We start from the raw sequence: 5,383 nt of genomic DNA, 5'->3' as shown, positions 1-5,383 counted from the left end.
GTAAATAAAATAGTTTTTATTATAGATAATCTTAAAATAAAGAGCCGGCAACGCCGTTTTACCAATAACACTTGGAAAACGGAAAAAAGGTTGCAACAACAAAGAACACAACAACCAAACAAAAACTCCACACCACGAGGAGGCACTTCCAGGGGCCCACAAGCCCACACTACTCACGTAAAGGAGCTATACTGTTTCCACAACTCCACACGTCAGGCAGGATAACTACACACCAAGAACACCCAACACTGCTCACAGCTCATCCCCAGCTTATATGACCTCAGAGAGGTGATTGCTGACTGGGCCCAGGGTCGTGTCCAAATTCATGGGCTGCATCCTCCTGAGGCCGCATTTGTAGACCGATTACGTCACAGCGACGCGCCGAAGGCTGTCCAAATTCGTAGACTCCTCCGAATGCAGCCGACAAATGCGTCCTCCTTTTCCCCGAATTTGAAGGATGGGTCGGATGTGTCCTTCTTGGCCCACCATATCCCAGAATTCATAGCGCGGCCCAGCCAAGCTCCAGTTTCCGGCAATGGCGGCAGCTACTAAGTTTTAAAATTACTCTTATTAATCTTTCTGGGCCACAAAATAAACTTTAAACATATTTTCAGGCGAGAATGTGGGTGTGTAAACTTCAAATATCTGCTCGGTTTGTCAAAATATGACATATTTGCAAAAGTGCTTCGACGTTTTCGGTGATGTCTGTCACCCCACCAGCTCGATAGCTTGCCAGCCCAGAATTCATTGCACATAACTTCATTCACATAACGATGGTGGCACAAAAAGATACACCGGGAGACGAATACACTTTTAAATGTAAGTATATGAAAATCTGGCGGTACAAAAGTTAAATTTTATAGCGGTTATGTTGTTAGGGTTGTGAATTTGCATAGACTTGTAATATTTATTTAAACAATCTTCATAAAAAGTGTCCGTAAACTAGCTTGTATGGTGGGTCCTGCGGTTTTTCATTGGCGCTTACATTTTTCCCAATCAACTTTTTTGTGATATGTTTAAAGGGACCAAAGAGCAAAGGGCAAACTTCATCAAAACTAGAGGAGAAAATGATCACCTCTTCACCGGGGTAAAAAATTCAGCAACTGTGGGATGGAGGTACACGAATAAATCAATTTACACATCATATTCATCTGAGTACGGTTTCAATAACCCTCATTCTGTACAGAACCTGTGATGTCCAGACGATATTCCTCTTGTGTTCTGCTGTGAAAACTTTTGGATTTAGGGATTATTATAGTTGTTATGGTTTTCTCTCTTCTCTTATTTTTTTGTGTGCGATCAGGACTATTCTCGAGAAGATGGGCCTGCAAGGGAAAGTCACCCCCTTGCAGGCCAAAAAGAAGTGGGATAACTTAAAGAAAAGATACAAAGTATGTGTGCTGTCAAGAAGATAATTTTTAAGAATGAAATTTAATAAATGTACATTTACTAAAAGTTGTATTGTTTATATTTGTCTGTCATTTCTGATTTCCTCTGCCTTTAGGATTGCAAGTGTCCAGGGTCAGGTGAGGGAGTCAGTGGGAAGCCCACTGCTGCTACTTGGCCCTGGTTTGGCCTCATGGATGAGGTGATGGGACAGAGGCCTTCCATTAGGCCCCCTGTCCTTATTTCCTCTCTCCCTGAGGACACTCCAGGGCCAAGTACAGCAGTGGGTGACTAAAGCGAGATGGAAGAGGAGACAGATGAGGAAGGAGGTCAGCCAGCAACAACGGGAAGGAAGAGGAGAAGGGAAAGAGGGGATGAGCTCCTTGAGCTCATCAAAGAGGACATGCAGTACCAAAGGGAGGCTGAGGAGAGGAGAGAACAGGAGAGCAGGGACAGGATGGACAGACTTTTTTCCATACTAGAAAAATTAGTTCCTAAATAACTTAAAAATATATTCAGATAATGTTCTTACTTTGTTCTATTTGTTATGTCATACTAAAAGTTTTTGATTAATGAAAATTAGTTCCCAAATTGGTTGTGCCTTCAGATATTCTTTTTTTGAATACATTTCTTACCTTTTTCTGTGTTATTTTAAGTTTTTCATTATGAATAAATTGATGAAAACAGATTTCACTGAACTCTTTTTATTTACAGTTTTTAACATGTATGAACATAAACTTTGAAGAGTTTTAAATGGACATTTAAAGGTAAATAACAATAAAACAAGAATATTTCTAAAACATGAATTTTAGTCAGAGAAGGGCCGTTCCTGGACCTTTTTTAAAAAAAAAAAAAATACTTTGAAAGATCACACAAACAGAAAATCTCTGGCAGTGTTGCTGGATTTGCCGAAAGAAGATCAGACATGGATGGGGTGCTGCGACTGTGACCCGCGGTTTGTCTTTTCTGGTCAGAAAGTGGAGAATCGCACAGGGTGGTCTGCAAAGAGTTTTAGGATGCTTCCTCCTTCTGTCCACTGCATCGTCCATCCACAGGTTTGCAGGGCTGACTCAATCGACGGCTGCCACACCACTAAGAGGTTTTTCAGAAATATGCAAACCAGAGAAAGTGGATTCACTACTAGTATAATACGTGTGACTGTGTAGCAGACAACAGTTTGAAAAAGTGGTATTAAAAAAGATGCTTAGATAAATGTTTACTTGCCTGTTAACAGTAGTCATGGTCTGGTGGTACCTCCTCCAGGGCAGACACCTCGGCAGACAGCTGGTCCCGCCACAGAGCACCACTGACTGCCTCCAATCCAGCCTCCCCCTCATCATCCTCTGCTCCATCTTCCTCAGGTTCATCCTCAGGAGCCACAATGTCGCCAGCACTGAGGCAAATGTTGTGGAGGATGGCACATGCTGTTACTACCTGTAGTGATATACATATACACATTATTCTTTCATACACACACACACACACACATATATATATATATATATATATATATATATATATATATATATATATATATATATATATATATATATATATATACACACAATTAATTTGACATTGGGTGGTCACTTACATGAGGTACAAAGGTGTGGTGCACCTCCAGCGCTTGCAGGAAGATGGCCCTGAACCTGTTCTTCATCATCCCAAAAGCACGCTCTATTATGGAGCGTGCCCTGGAATGATGGCTGTTAAAGTGCTGGGCTCCCACACCTTGGCCTGGCCTCTTGTAGGGTGTGACGAGGGGGAGTGGACGCTGGAGGCATGGGTACCCTCCATCTGCGAGGATGAAATGCCCTGGAGGAGGGTAGACTGACTGTCTGTACAGTGGGCTGTGGCGGAGCACCCTGGAATCATGCACCGACCCAGGCCAGCCCACGTATGTGTCGATGAAGCGGCCCCGATGGTCACAAACCGCCTGCAAGATGATTGATGGAAACAGCTTTCTGTTCCTATAGCACTGACCATCAGGGCCACTTGGACACTTGATGCGTATGTGGCAGCTGTCGATTGCACCCACCGCTTTCATAAAGGCTCTGTGGCGTGCCAGCCCTGCAAACCCACGGGACACTACCTCCAGGTCCTCTGGGGTTGTTGGGAGGTGGATGACCTGGTAGCGAATGGCCAACACCTCTTTCGTGACTCTGTGGATGATGTAGTGGACAGTAGAACGCGGCATCCCAAACACTCTTGAGACCACCCTGTAGGATGCTCCACTTGCCAACCAGAAAAGAAACACTAGGATCTCAATTGTGGCACCCCATCCATGCCGCCGATCCTGGTTCAGGAGATTTAACAACACTGCCAGAGACTCCCTGCTTAGCCGAAAATCAGGCCTTGGATCCTCCTGGCTAAAAAAACGGTCCAGGACTGGTACACCTTGGTTAATCCTGCAGTACAACGGCCTTGTCTGGTTAAGGAAAAGGTGGAGAACAGCATAAACAGTTTTAATAGAAAGGTATGATTTCATTTATTTTATTACATCAAAGCATTATTCTGATTACTAAGCTTGAGTAAAATATACTAACACTGAGAAATAACATTTTATACATTTCATCTGTTTAGCTAAGCTTTTTTGTGAACTCAAAAATAACCCTATTTTCAGCTTTCTGACAATTTTACTGCAATTTTATGTACAAAAATAAGTAACAGATCATATGAATAATTGAAAATAAATGTAAACTTATAGAAGAACATTTTCTAAGAGATTTTGTTCATATATTTTGAATGACCGCCGTCATTCAGTCACTGAAATTATCCATAAAACTAGCTAAGTAATTCCTAAATGCATCAAGATTAATAGTTTTACCTGGATATGATTTTCTCTGATGAGCCTGGAGTACAAAACATGCCGGCAATGACGACCGCGACACAGTTTTTTCAGCTCGTTGATAATTAAAAATGAACACAAAAAACGGAGAAAGATTTCAGGGTCCATTTTCGATTTTCGTGCCGTGGCGTTGACAACCGGAAATACTCTGAATTAAGGGCGGGAGTAGATCGAGAAGGCTAGACTGTCCAATTCCATAGCCGTTTACTTCCGGCCTACCCAACCTCCTGAGGACCCGGCCCACGTAGACCGCGAAGGCCGGGTCCTCAGGAGGATGCAGCCCATGAATTTGGACACGACCCAGGTGGTAAATGAGTCCAATGAGCAGCAGCTGTGTCCTGGGGAGAGAGAAGAGCAAGAGAGAGACAGAGGGGTGGAGCAAGAGAGGAGGAGGCGGAGAAAAACACCACGCCCACACAAGGGCAGTATCAGGAGGCCCAGCTAGGGCTGTAACAATGGGTTTTAGAATATAAAGGCTCATGATAATGTTGTACAAAAGTCTCAAGACACCTTTTTGAAAGGAATGTTTTTTGTTTAACCACAAAATACTGACCTATGTATCATTAAAGCATGAAAAAGGGATCTGCAAGTGTTGTGTCTACACACAACAGAGAAAATACCAGATTTTAAATTGTATCTTTAGGCACTAGCAGCCTGTTGCAAAAACACATTTATTCCATTTTCTTTAGCCAAAGAAAACACAACTTGGCAGACACCAACAAGGTGATTCTCAAAAAAAGGCAAAAAGCTGGCATACCTCACTGTGGTATGCAGCGTGTCCTTAATAAATTAGAGAAAACTGTACAAGAGGAGGACAAAAGAAGTGACAGACCTAAAACAAACAAAAAACAAACTATGAACAGTATCTGAAAGCCATGTACTTAAGAAACAGGAAAAAAATGACACAGGACCTGAGAGATACATCTGGACCTTCAGTAGATCCATGTACTGTTCACCAAAACCTCACCACAAATGGTCTCAGTGAAAGGGTGGCTATCAAGAAGCCATTTTTAGGAAAGGAAACAGGGAGAAAAGGCAGATTTCTATAAGAACTGACACTAAAATCCATGCCTGACAGAGTGGTGAATCCAAATTTTACATATTTGGTTAAAAGTTTATTAAAATTAATTAAAATACAAAGAATATCAG

Source organism: Neolamprologus brichardi, chromosome 17 (assembly GCF_056152115.1).
Source record: "Neolamprologus brichardi isolate AB-2024 chromosome 17, ASM5615211v1, whole genome shotgun sequence".
In the NCBI taxonomy this organism is placed as follows: Eukaryota; Metazoa; Chordata; class Actinopteri; order Cichliformes; family Cichlidae; genus Neolamprologus; species Neolamprologus brichardi.
This window is presented reverse-complemented; position numbering follows the sequence as displayed.